The following is a 12158-nucleotide window of genomic DNA, read 5'->3' as shown; positions in this document are numbered from 1 at the left end:
GGTACAGCGTGTTTTGGATTTAGTGTGAGAATAATGTTGATAACATGCTGATGTTTTAGTTGTTGCTAAGTAGCGCTTATCCTAAGTGAAGGACTTTTCAGTTTCCCATGCTCTGCCAGCAAGCAGGTGTGCAAGAAGCTGGGAGGGAGCATAGCCAGGGCAGCTGACCCAAACTAGCCAAAGGGATATTCCATACCATAGAACATCATGCCCAGTATATAAACAGGGGGGAGTTGGCTGGGAGGGGTGGATTGCTGCTTGGGCATCAGTCAGCGGGTGGTGAGCAATTGCATTGTGCATCACTTGTCTTTTCTTGGGTTATATTTCACTCTCTTTTTGTTATCTTCCTTTTATTCTTATTATTTTTATTTCAATTATTGAACTGTTCTTATCTCAACCCACGAGTTTTACTTGTTTTCGATTCTCTCCCCTATCCCACCGGGGTGGGGGGGAGGCGTGAGTGAGTGGCTGCATGGTGCTAGTTGCTGGCTGGGGTTAAACCACGACAGCTGCTCTTCCAATAAAGGAAGCATCCTGTTCTGATACAATGCTAAAAACATACTATAAGCTCCCTGAAGCACTGTATAGAAAAGTTTCGGATTAGAAGTGGTCAGGATCATAACGTTTGAAACAGGAGAGGACAATTAAATTATTAACACCCCCTCAGATTTCTTCTAGCATGATACACTGCTCCGGGAAAAATACAACATTGATGCAGCACAGGATTCCAGACAAACTGATTTTTTTTTTTTTGCATCCCCTTTGCCACTGGCAGAAGTATTTATTAAGTTTCTTCTCAAATAGCAATGCTCCGTCCCGTGCAGTTGGGTGCTGTAGTGTAGAGAGAATATTTTCCACGAGCCCCATGACTCTCTCCCGGGTTGGTCATACAAGGTGGGGCTTCATTTTGCCCCTGGCAGCAGCTCTTCAGGGGCGTAGTTCCTCCCCTAATGGCTTTCGCTGGGGCTGGCTGGAAGGGGGCAAGGTACTCCGGAAGAATCCTGCATCTCAGATAAGTGCTGTGGCTTTCAGCTTGCTTGGCTTCCCCCCCCAGGTGACAACCAGTTTGTTAATTAGCTGTTAATTCCTGGAGGGTGAGGAGGCGCTGGCGGGGTGGGAAAGGCTCATGCAGCGGCGGGGGACGGCTCGCCCCCGGGACGTCGGGGCGGGCGCGGAGAGGGAAGGCTCCGGCCCTCGGCGAACCGCCGGTCCAGGGGGGGAGGAGGAGGAGGAGGAGGAACAGTGGCTGCGGCTCCAGCTCCAGCTGAAAGTCACTCAGAAAAGATACACTTGTTACTGTGGGGGTAGATGAAGCAGTGCTTTAGCTTTCTTCACGTGAACCTCTCCTCCCCCTGGAAGGCTTTGGTATAAATCGAGGAGGAATTTCAGCAGACTCGAGCCAAATAACATCTCTGTCTAAACACACAACATGCTTCCTTTTACATTTTCTCTTGCAGACGGGGGTCAGCTGAAACAAGCCCTCCTCTTCATCCTTATTGTAAACACCACCGTGCGGGAATAAGGCTGAAGCTACCGAGAGGCTCCCAACAACAGCTTGAACGGCCCTGATAAGCGACAAGTTCTGTCCTCTGGTCTCGGATGATTTAAAGATAAAATATCTGCTCTATAACAACTGGTAAGTGAATACCCCTGCTTTGTAAAGTGTAGCTAGCTCTGTAAGCTGTTGCATAGGCTGAGAGGATCTCGTGGATGGTGCCTGAACCCGTAGGACTGGGTACGCTGAAAGCGCTTGCCGGCATTTCTGCCGTGAGACATCTTCTCACCACGCTCTTGCGTTATTTCGGACGGGAAAGCTTCCAGCTAACCTCATGGAGAGTCTATGCATGCTTCCAATTTTAAAACCTCCTTCGGGTAAGTAGTGATGGTAGCAGCTGCCAACAACATTACTATTCAATGTAAATTACCATATATTCAAAGGCAGAGCTGGCTATTCCGATACATCAACGTGTTCCTCGGTGAAAGCATTCAAGGAATTAATTGAATTTCCAGAGGGATGAAGCCTGCCTCTACAAGCCTCCTTTGAAGAGAATACAATTTTAATCGGCTTGAGAGCTGGTGAGATGAGATGTCCTAGAACTTTCCCAGAGGTTCCCGGGAACTTCCTGGTAAAAATTAACATCGCGGGGTAGCAGGGACCCGGTTACCGGTGGGGATGAGCCTGACAGAAGCTGAAGCGCCGCCGCCGCCCGGCTTGCCGGCGGCATTTGGACGCGGTTGATGCCGCAGACAGGCGGCCGGTGCCCTGCGCCGAGGGAGAGGCCGGGCTGAGGGGCTGCCCGGGGCCGTATGCGGGGCCGGGTCTCGCCCCCGACCGGAGAAGGGCCCCCCGGGGGGGGCACTCCCCAGTGGGCGGCGGGGGCGGCCGCGGGGAGCGGGGCCTCTCTCCGGCCGCCGCCGGGGAGCGCGGGAGGAAGCGCCCGCGCCGCGGGGGTCCGGCGGGCTGCCGGGCGCCGCCGCCCAGCCAGGTAGGCGGCTCGGGGGCTCCGGGGGGGGCCGAGGGACGTGAGGGAAGGGGCCGTCGCCGTTCCCCCGGTGGCCCCTGCCGGCCGCGGGGTGGCGGAGCCGCTGGCCTCTCCCCGGCCTCCCGGAGCAGCCCCGCTCCTGGGCTGGGGCGGCAGGCGGAGCCGGAGCCGGCCCCAGCCCCGCAGCCAGCCGCCGCGCCGGGCCGCCCCCGGGCCGCATGCCGCCGCCGCCGAGAGCCGCCTTGAGGCCCCCCGCGGGCGGTGAGTTGTGGCGAGCCCTGCTGCGGGGGAGGAAGTGAGGGGCGGCGGGGTCCGGCGGGCGGTAACGGGGCGGGGAGCGTCGGGGCGCCGGCCGGGGGCTCCGGGGCTGGGCAGGGCAAGGCAAGGCAGGGCGGAAAGCGGGCTCATGCGGGCAGGACAGCCCCGCGCAGGGGGAGCATCCCGGCAGAGCTGGCGGCGGCCGGCAGCGGTCCGTAAATAAAATTTGAGGGGAGATTCGTGGCTTCTGCTAAGCTGCTTGGGTCTGGTGATCCCACCGTGTTGCCATGGCTGCCGGTCAGGCAGGTTCCGATAAAGGATTGCTTTTAGCGGGGCCACCGAAAGGGAGGAACTGCCCCTTGGAAATGCCGAAGGCCTAGGGGAAGGAACAATGGCTCTGTGGGTAGACTCTGCCTTAAGCTATGCAAATCCTTTACTTGTAGTTTAGGGAAGAAACAAACCCTGGAAGTTTTATGTTCTCTGCTTTTCTTAAAGTCTTTGGATTATTATTTGGCAGTGGAGGTGGTGTTTCTATTTTAGTTATTGCAAGCTGTGAGATCAGTCCTGCTGTCCTTTCTCATATTAAAATTTCCAGTGAGATGAACAGCTGATCTATTGGGATTTGTGGCTGTTGCACTTCTGTTACACAGCTGAAACTTTCTGTCCAGGTTTCTTCAGTTTTTGTCTCTCTCTTCTTCACCCACTTTATGCTGAGCTATTCTTACAATGTGGTTGCAAAATGACAGACTTTACGATGGGATGAGATTACTTGTTTTAACTTGGCAGTTCTATTGCAGCTGCACTGTGTAAAAATGTTATACAGAAGTGGTATTTCTGAAACTAAAATAACTTCCCTTCCATATGTAACATTGCACCAGCTGTATCCTTGTTTTTCTTCCCACCTACATGAAATAAATCTATGGATCTTTCTTTACAGCTTGATGCAGTACCTGCTTCTTTAGCATGACTGTCTCTCTGCTGAACTGAAGCAGAGTCAATTAAGTTACTCTTTAAGCTTACAGCTGTTTATTAAAGCAGCAGTATTAAAGATGGGTAAGTAAGTCCCATGGTTTCCCTGAGGGTCATCCTGGCTGTAGGAGATCTCTCCTGCTTGTAGTATTTATGAATCATCCCCTGAGACTCATGAGACTCCCAGTGTCCAAATACCCCCTGTTCAAAACCAGGAGGAAGGTTTCTCTGTGGAAGCAATTGCCTGTTGGGGAAGTGCCCATGGGAGCAGCTGCAGAGTGTGCAGGCAGGACAGCAAAACCTGAAAGCTGGCAGGAAGATCACAAGTGCCTGAGTCCTAAGTTGTACAGAAGTGGGGAAATAGGTGAGTTCGGTGTTTTGGCGGGACAAGGTGATTGGCGAGACGTTACTTTCATATGTATTGTGTGCGCTGGTAAATAATGGCTTTAGCAATTACGCAGGGGAGTTGTCTCACTGAGGAGGGAAATACAGCAGCTGACGTGGCGATGGGTCTGATTCGCAGTGGCAAGTGCTTGAGGTGCTTCTCCTTCACCGCTTCCTCAGACCTTTGAAAGCTTACAAGCAGAGATGGTTTTAGAGGATTTTGGATGATTGCTTTCTTCCTTGTGTGATCATTTTTGGATAGAAGGCGGCAGGGAGTGGGAATAGTCTTTCTTATGATAGTGTCTTTGTGCCATTAACGCTTTTATCCCGGGCTTGTTTTCATTGTTAGTTTCTGGGCACACCGTGATTAGTGCCTTTCAGTAAAGGTTTGATCCGTCCTCCGAAGACAGGCTTGGGAAATTTCTCATAAACCTGCTTTGGCAGATTTGTGGTTTTCTGCTTCTTGAGTGTTGCTTCATATGCTGCTGGGAGTTGGTTCAATTATTTTGGCCTGGAAGAGGATGCAATCAGATGGATCATTTGAAGATGTAACTTGCAAGACCACCATGAGTCTTCATGAGGCAGTCCACACCATTGACTCAAAGGGGCTTGAGAGGAAAGGCTCTCATTTTTTTCCTCCACAATATGGCTTGAGCTGTAGCACAGGGTCTTGGTTTGTTTGTCTTTGTACCTTAACGTTAAGGTTATTTTACTTATAAGCATGAAAGGTTGTTTTTACTGTGTGTATGATGCGAGATACTCTGCTGTGGCTCCCTAGTTCAGTGCATTTTAGAGACGGGCTCAAGGTTCCTTGAATATCTCTTTTTACAGACATCTTTCCTTACAGATGCTTACACTGTTTTAGCTAAATTGGTCGAAATGTGCACTGTGCATTTAAGAGGACTTTAATTTATCAAGCTTATGACAACTCATTTGTCATTCATTTGAATAATTTGTTCATCAATTTTTCTAGCCTTATAGGGAAGCTAGTAAATAATATTGGGAAATTAATTTATGGGGTAACTGAGTGTGCAGGGTTTTTTCTTTTTCAGAGTCTCTATTTTCTACCATCTATTTACTCAAAAGACCAAGAGCTTTGTAGCAGAATAAAAAAGCCCTGAAATTCCCCATTAATCCAGTTTCTTCTGCTTCTGTTTTTGCTATGTTACGTATGCTGCTTCTGTACCTATTTATAGTCTTCAAGGGAAATTAAAACTTCTTTTATTTATTTATTTTATTATTTGATGTGTGAACTTCTTGAAGTGTTAAATCTTTCAATCTTTCTTTTATCCTCCTACAGAAGAACCTAAAACCTCAGCTTTTCCTGATGTGTATTGAGGTCGTGATGTGCAAGCTGTTGTTTCCTTTAGAAGTCACCTGTCAGTAGTGTGTGGAAATTAATCTGCTCTCACTTTGCAGTTCAGTGTATTAATCACTGATATCAGTAGCTGCTATTTGTACAGAAAGGTTGAAAAGCTCAAAAGTGATGGGCAGCGTTAGCTAGTGTGTGCTATGAAGCAAAAATAGGGAACGTGGCTTGCATGCGGTATCACTACCAATGCAAAAATGCATTGAACAAATGCAGGTACAGAATGTGGTAAAATACTTTGCAGTAGTACTTCTTGCGATGTTCTGTACCTATCATCTGAAAATATCATGTCCTTTTAAAGTTCACTTTGTTCAGGTGGGGTGGCTCTTCAGTGTTCAAAGTCGGTCATTCTTTGGCCTTGAAGGCAAAAGTGAAGCTTTGATATCTCAAGAGGAAGACCCTTTACAGCACTGCAACAGAGTGAGCAAATTTTGTGTGTCCCCCAGATAATACCCAAAGTTTGTGTGTAACTGTTCTGTGTTGCTGTTGCCAGGGCTGGGAGCAGAGGCAGTAAAGCTGGAGTACATTGTGCTAGAGCTATTCTTTACATTCCAGCATCCATGGGGAGCCAGGCGGAGCAAGGCAAAAACTTGAATAGCCCCCACTTGCCCTGGCTGGGAAGGGAAGGCTGGAAAACTTCAGTAGCCACGAAGCTGCTCCTCCCTCCTGTTAGGAGGGCAGGAACAGAGTAATCAAGGAACTGGTTTTAAGAGCAGACAGGAATGAAATGAAGTTCAGACTTAATCATTGAAGCTCTTCTTAAAATCTGTTGATTTACAGTGCAAGTTTCCATTCCCCTAGCAGGAATATTGCTTTCTTTTGGGCCACTATCCAGTAGGAAACTTTATTTGTGAGGTGCATGGCTAGCAGTCTTAGATTTCCACAGACTCTTCAACTCACTTCTTTTAAAAGAACAGTTTCTAGCCCTTCCGAGTACAGGTCAGAAACACTAAAATAAGGATCAGCTGCTGCAGAGCTCAGAAAAGTTCTTTGTTAGGCTGGATCTACAGAGTGACACTTCTGCAGCGCAGCAGTAGTTGGCTGCTGCTTTCTTTCACTACTATTTTTCGGAGTCCTGTGGCCAGCAGTGAAATGAGAACGGTGTGAGGGGCACATCATCAGCTTACCTGGAGCCTTAGCAGAGGTAGGCAGAGGAAATAAGCGTATGTAATGGCCATTTAATAGTCAATACAAAATGTGTGTGTGTATAAAATACAAATGATATCGCATGTGAGATGGGGAGGAGGAGACCCTTTCCCAGGGTAAGAAAGGAATTGAAGTTGTGTTTTTGCCATTATCTTTTTTCTTTTTTCCAGTATTGGTTTATGTAGTTCCCTCCTGGGCAGCTAATTTTTGCAGGTGTGTTGCGCTGACACAGTTTTTTGGCTACATGATGACCTGTGTGGGGGAAATGATTTGTTTAGGGAAAGGAGCATACAAGCACCCTAGCATACCACAAGGCACAGTGCGGGGAAGGAACTTGCAGGTTTTCCTCCCTGCAATGACGAGAGAGGAAGGTGCTTGCTGCTTAAGAGCTGTTGTTGCTGAATGAAACCACAACCTTATTCATCTTTTGGCAGTCAAAAATAGATATTTCCTGTTTCTTTTGAAGTTCTTGAACCTGCCTGTCTACATCCTCCACCAGTGTCACATCTGAGCACCCTGGAAACGTTATCACCTTGATCTTCACAGTGCTTCAGGTAGTCTGAAGTCAATGTGTGGGATTGAGACCAGGAGGAGGGTTAGTGGTGTAGATGGGAGATACCCTGTAGGGTTTGTTTGAACATAACATTTGCACAAGATTAAATGGAGCCATAATATTAAATCCACTTGATGAAGCGCCAGAGCAAGTTAGGATTTGTTCATGTTGGTGAATGCGTACAAGGCTTGCTAGCATGTGGTAGCTAGTCTTGATCGTGCCCCTTGTGTAGACAAGTTAGTGCCTTCTCATTCGGTTAGCTGGGAGAAGCCTGGTTTTTGCTGGAAAGAGTTAAGGGAAAACTACAGCTAGCTCTGCTTGCCCAAATGTTTTGCAATATTTAATGAGACAGGGTGACTCTTACTTGCCTCAGCTGAGAATCTGGAAGGCTGTATAAGCCTATCCTTCCCTGCCCCTCCTCCCCCAGTTTTATAACCACCCGTGGCAGTTGTAATTCCCCATTCTTAAAAAGTCGAGGGCCTCAGGACTGTCTGTAGTGAAGCGCCCCATGGTTCAGCAGCTCTGATGTAGCACTACCACTTCAGTCTCCTTTGGTGGATTTCCTGTCCTTTTTTCTGCCTTCATTCCCAAGTGTAGACGTTGGCAGGTCCATAAAAGGATGCTAAAAGGAGTAGGCAGGGATGTTACCCTCCAACTCCTGTACTAAACAGTTGTAGATGCTGCAAGGGGAATGTGTGGACAAGGGGAATGGACCACAAAATGTCCACAATGTGCTGTCCCTAAATAGCATCTCCCTCTGTCACTGCTGGAGACAGACTAGTGGGCTAGATGGACGTTGGTCTGACATCGCAGAGCGTTTCTTCTGCCTGTATTGCTGACCTTGTGCGGTGGAGCACAGGCTGGGTGTGTAAACTGGGTTTTGAGTAGCCAGATGGTTAAAATACTGGTCAGTGTAAATACAGTTTGTACAGTTTCTCAAGATTGACTGCCTTTTCTTGCAAAACATGTTAAGGAAATACATTTTTCATTGTATTAAGGACAATTCATTCATTAACGAATACTTGATTTTCATTGGAGCAATTTGAATGGAATAGCTGTTTTCATTCCTTCTTTCTTCTGTGCTAATGACACGCCATAATTTGTTTTCAACTTGGGACATCAGTTCTTAGATGGCTCAGCCTCAAACCTTTGTATTAGTTTAAAGATTTCTGCTCTAAACTGAGAATGTTGTTCAGAACTTCTTGGAAAGAATGGTGAAGTGAAATAGAATATGCATCTCATTCTTCAGATTTCAGAGTATTTCCTATAATAAATACTGGCTGGTGTCAGTGACTTTTTTCGAAGCTGGGTGACTGAAGTCAGCTAACACTATCTGTTAAGAGACTGAAAAGGATATTTAAACTGTTTAACTTCAGGCAACTGTTTTGGGAAATTTGGACACTTATATGTTTGTGCAAGGCTTTTCAAAATTTTAGCACTTTTTTTTAATGGCCAGAGGCTCTTACAATATCTCTGCCACACATTTGTGTGACAAGCAGATATAATGAAACCAGGTTTCTGGTGTCTTTCTGCATGTAGACTTTCCGATCTTTAATGAAAGATGTGTTCATAGGGTTTCTTTGTTCTACCCAGCTGCCTGTTTATTTTCGCAAAACTTGTGGAGATCTCAAACACATTAAGTTCCTAATCTCCTGTCAAATTTGACTGAAATTAGCCAAAGGGGTTCAAAAGTTCTATAGGGAAGGAAAGAAAGGACATGCACGCATGCATACAGGGTATGATTGCATAAATCTCATTTCATGCTAAGAACACATGCCATATAACAGAACAAAAAGCCTTTTAGTGTACTGCATTTCATGCTCTACTGGAGTTCTGCATCGTCTGTGGCATGAATAGCAATCTGATAGGACATGGTGGTGCTGGAGGCTGAGCTGGATTTGATGTGATCAAGGTGGCAAGGAAAAGAGGTCAATAGGCAACACAGCAGGTCCCGCTTACAGTGTATCTTGCTCTAGAGGACTTCCAGTTTTAAGCTGAAGCAAATATCAGACTTCATGTTTTATCCCCGCTGCAGCGTGGGCCAGTTTGGTTATGGAAGAGCGGATCTGTGCCACAAAAGAAGTCCCTCGCCCTGCTGTGACTCATGGGGAGGTGAGCCCTGTGTTGTCTCAGGGCTTACCCATTACTCTTATCTTCGAGATACTCGCACATACAGCCCTGGGCAAATCCGACGCTCAGCAAAGATCAGGTAGGGGAGGACAGCTAATCTGTTTAAAAATACTACAGTCCTGAAGAAACTCCTGTTCATTTTGCTGTAGCATTTAAGAACTGTTGAAACTGAGAATCGAACAGCAAATATAGACACTCTGTTTCACCTACAGCAAACAAGACTTGGCTTAGAAAGTAACAAATCAAACTGATGGAGGGAGCTGATGATGTGCAGCAGAAGGTACTGTGTGAAGCTATCGCTGCAGCAGGGACCAGGCTGCGTGCCTGCAGTCTGCCCCCAGCAGGAAGGCTGCCCAGCTGCCCACATGCCTCCTGGCTCTCAGCTGGGCTCGTAGGCATTTTAGCCACTACAGGGCAACCCCAGCAGGAGGGCTGTGAGACTGTGAAAAAGGATGGGTGGGTGGGGTGAAATGCACCTTTGACTCCCCTCAGTTTTAGCGGTGACTGTCCTTTTCAAAAAAACAGACCAAAAAACCCCCCAAAACAGCGATACATCAATTTTGAGTTTTGGGGAGGAAATGGGTTGGTTTTAACCTTCAGCGAGGATTGAGGTCTGAAAGCCCTAAATGGGAGGTGTGTCTGTGTAACACTGAGAAAAGCATATAAGCTTTCCCAGCATTCCCTACTGACTAATTTAGGCAGCTTTCCTCCCAGACAGATGGCAATTGAAGATTACCATCAGAGATAATTAGCTTTCCTCATGTATAGGTAAGGAAACTAAGGTGCATAATTCAGGGCTATGAACTCCACTATAGGATGAATACCCACTAAAAGTTAGCACTGCAATACGGGCTGTTGTAGTGTCATTTTATAGCTCTGTACACACAGAAATACATAAATGAACTTGTGCAAACTTTTCCATAAGGAGCTGAGTTCCCTTACAGCAACTAACAGTTGCTCTGTGAAGAATTCCAGTTCTGATTTTATGTCTTTTAGCCTGCTCCTTTGTGCTGGGTTTTTATTGTGAATTTGATTTCAGCTTTGTCAAAGGAAACACACAATTAATGATACTCTGAATGTTGAAGTCAGATACACCTACATCTTTGTTCCCCTTGGAAAGCTCATTACCTTACATATAAATCTTCTGGTTTGTTTTTTTTTTTTTTTAACACATGTAGACTTACTGGCAACCTTTCCCATTCAGAAGAGATGTCAGTTAGGACTTTACGTGCTGCATTAGATGTTCTTCAGGACTACATTTTTCAACTATGCTATGTATCTCATAGCTCTCAAAGTCCTCAGGTTAAGTACTGTTTGGATATTTTATGTAGTAGTTTTTCCTGGATTCACATTTAAGAAATGGAACAAAGCACTAAAAGCCTTTAGGGGATCAGATACAGGCTCTGCTGCAACCTGTACAACAGCTCTTTGTTAGCTCAAAAACACTTTACGTCCACAAAGCATTCTCATAGTTATGAAGTTGCTCATTAGAGCTTTTCTTCTTCTGGTTTTTTTGTTGTTGTAAATAATATTTTTTTGAGCTTTAGTGCTAAGAAAACAAAGCTACATAAAAAGAAGGCTTTTGAAAATAGCCTTAATATTTACGATATTTGAGCTTTTCCAGTTTGGCACTGTCAGTTTGGGTTTAGCTTTCTTATGGTAGTTAGCAGTTAACATGTGTATTCTGATTAATTTTCAAGATCCAAAGGCAACATGAATGTATTAATTGCAATGCCGAATTGAGAGCACTGGAAATGTAAGGCGTTAACGTTATCAGAGAAGCTGCTCAAACTGTTGGTGTCCTGCAGCTTCCTCCTGAGCTGGCAGGATTGCTGCCCTGGGAAACTTTCGAGACTTAGTAGTAGTGTGGGGTTAAGTGCTACCACTTATCTCCGTTTTCCTCCCTCTCTGAATTAATTTAGCTTTACACTTTTCACTGACTTGTTTTGCTGCATTCCTGAGAATCCCAGCGCTGTCCATTGGCACATATGCATCGCAGCAGATTGACTTGCAGAATCTGCTGTTGGGGTAAATCCATCTTGAACAGCTGGGGGTTTTGGGTTTTGTTGGTGGTTTGGTTTTTGTTTTTGTTTTTTAGCAGTTGAGGCAAGAATAGGGAGCAACACAGCAAAAATCAGTGAACATAATATGTTTGGCGCTCTGACTACAGATGTACTTTGCATGTTATTTAAATGAAAATTAAACTGTTCAGTTTTGTATGCTGGTAGGAGCACGTTCACACCTATTTGCTGGGCCTCTTAATCCTCACAAACCTGCATAACGTAACTTGTTGCTTTTCAAAATATGGGGACTAAAAATTCCGGTAAAAAGAGCTGTGGCATCAGATGATGGCAGTCCATGCATATTTGGACTTAATCGTGACTGGGGCTTGCAAATGCTACTGTGAAAACTACTCATACAAAAAGCACCTGTGTCTCTTTGGGGATAGATTCTGACACCAGTACAGATCAGGGTTTATACTGTTATGACTACGTGAGAAATTATTCTGGTTTACTTGGGACTTGATGTAGATGGGGAGCATTTCGTTCTCCAGGTGCTGGTAGTGAAGCAAGTAAATTAGCCCTCTCAGGTTTTTTGTTTGGTTTTTTTAAAAAAAAAAAAAACAACAACAAAACCCCAAACATTATTCCCTCCACCCTTGAGAGCCCTAATTTTGCTTGTGAGTGTGTGGTGGTTTGTTGGTTTGGGGTTTTTTTTGTGATTTATTTTAGCCTAGGGTTGAGATTATTCTTTATTTTCCCCAAGCTGACGGGTAGGTTTAGTTTCGTAATTCCAAGCCATTTTTGTGAGAGCTGACGTTAAATCACTAGCTCCAAATCAGCCAGAGCTGCATGTTTTAGATATC

General features: G+C 45.8%; 1 protein-coding gene across 5 annotated transcripts in view; it reads left to right on the top strand.

Annotated features, from left to right (window-relative positions):
- The first annotated feature begins 1302 nt into the window (after positions 1-1302).
- The window catches only part of ST3GAL6 (ST3 beta-galactoside alpha-2,3-sialyltransferase 6), a 48811-nt gene continuing 37955 nt past the window's right edge, over positions 1303-12158 (top strand). For 3 of the 5 annotated variants that reach the window (XM_050908489.1, XM_050908497.1, XM_050908462.1), the window contains exon 1: positions 1422-1636. The gene's annotated coding sequence lies outside the window, so the exon portion shown is untranslated. Of the gene's footprint in view, positions 1366-1421; positions 1637-2722; positions 2745-12158 lie in introns of those variants that run through there. The other 2 variants (XM_050908471.1, XM_050908480.1) reach the window with 2 other exon arrangements.

The sequence above is a fragment of the Gymnogyps californianus genome, chromosome 1 (assembly GCF_018139145.2).
Source record: "Gymnogyps californianus isolate 813 chromosome 1, ASM1813914v2, whole genome shotgun sequence".
NCBI lineage: Eukaryota > Metazoa > Chordata > Aves > Accipitriformes > Cathartidae > Gymnogyps > Gymnogyps californianus.
The sequence above is the reverse complement of the archived record's forward strand: the minus strand, read 5'-3'. Positions and strand labels throughout refer to the sequence as shown.